Here is a 1,551-nt window from a genome sequence, read left to right as displayed (position 1 = left end):
ATTGCAATGAGACCAAGAGGTGATTTGTGATTAAAGCTCTAGGATTAAACACCATTAGTTGAGCGAAAGCAGAGATGCTTTACCGCGACTAGTGTATTTTTAAACAAAATCCAAAGAGCATAATGAGTTTCTAATTAGTTAAATTCACATAGAGATATATAGTTATTAGTTGAAGATAATTTTGGTATTATTCGAGAGAAAATATTGAATAGTTAATGGATTTTTATCATCAACTTAGGATAATTGAGATTCTATAACTAGGAAGAATAAATTATGTGAGATTTGCTAGGTGAAGTCAAATTCTCTAGATCTATTTTTATTATTTTTAAAATCATAATTTTAATTTTTTTTCTTCAGTTTAATTTAGATAAACCATTTTTCAAATTTTGATTTTCCAAATAGTAATTAATTTAGTCAATTTCAATATTCAATAGCATAATTATTCCCTGTGGGTTCTATATCCATTTTCTTTAAAATATTTTACTACTTGTTACGATTATGTGCACTTGCAGATATATTTTTATGCGAGCAAGTTTTTGGCACCGTTGCTGGGGAATAGTTATTTGTTATTGATATTGATACCAGCTAGATTTTTACTACTATGGATTTTATTTTATTTTATTTATTTAAAAAAAATTAATTTGATCTCGGTTTGATCTTTTTCTTTTTAGGAATTAGAAGTGCATGCGCCGATCTAAATCATCAGAGCATACTCTGTTCGATCCCGAGATTGAAAGAACCTTTCGTCATATCAATAAAGAGAAAAAGAAAGAGATCGCCGCCTCCAAGGTTAATATGGCCGACCAAGAGCACAAGGCGTTAAGAGACTATGCGATGCCCTCGGTCAATGGGGCGACGTCCAGTATAAGGCGACCAGCTATACAAGCCAATAACTTCGAGATCAAGCAGACCATCATTCAAATGATCCAACAAACCTTCCAGTTTAGGAGCTGTCACAATTGGATCCTAATGTCCATATTACAAATTTTCTAAAAATTTGTGATACTTTTAAACACAACCTAGTGACAGATGATGCAATCTGATTGAGACTTTTCCTTTTTCACTTAGGGAAAAAGCAAAAGGTTGGCTGAATTCTTTACCGCCTGGCATCATCACCACCTGGGAACAGTTGGCACAAAAAGTTTTAGTGAAATATTTCCCTCCAACCAAGACAACGAAGTTAAGGAATGATATTACTTCCTTCACCTGATTTCAGGGTGAATCATTATATGAGGCATGAGAGAGATACAAGGATGTATTGTGCAAGTGTCCACATCATGACCTCCCAGCCTAGTTTCAAGTACAGATGTTTTACAATGGTTTGGGATCCACAAATCGATCTATGGTTAATACAGCCGTAGGAGGAGAATTAATGAGTAAGACCCCTAAAGCCGCATATGAACTTCTGGAAGAGTTGGCGTCTAACAACTATCAGTGGGCCGCAAAGAGAGGAATGCCAAAGATGGTGGCCAGCACCGTTGAGTTTGACTCTGTGTCCGCAATTGCTGCTCAGTTGGCAAATCTATCCAAACAAATAGGTAAAAATGAATG

At 35.1% G+C, this 1,551-nt stretch overlaps 1 non-coding gene across 1 annotated transcript; it reads right to left on the bottom strand.

The window, feature by feature from the left end:
• Positions 1-1,177: 1,177 nt before the first annotated feature.
• LOC118346067 lies at positions 1,178-1,284 on the bottom strand. Its single transcript, XR_004799464.1, has one exon. It is a non-coding gene; the product is annotated as a small nucleolar RNA R71 (small nucleolar RNA).
• Positions 1,285-1,551: the final 267 nt, after the last annotated feature.

This window comes from Juglans regia, unplaced genomic scaffold (genome assembly GCF_001411555.2).
Source record: "Juglans regia cultivar Chandler unplaced genomic scaffold, Walnut 2.0 Scaffold_650, whole genome shotgun sequence".
Lineage (NCBI taxonomy): Eukaryota > Viridiplantae > Streptophyta > Magnoliopsida > Fagales > Juglandaceae > Juglans > Juglans regia.
The sequence above is the reverse complement of the archived record's forward strand: the minus strand, read 5'-3'. Positions and strand labels throughout refer to the sequence as shown.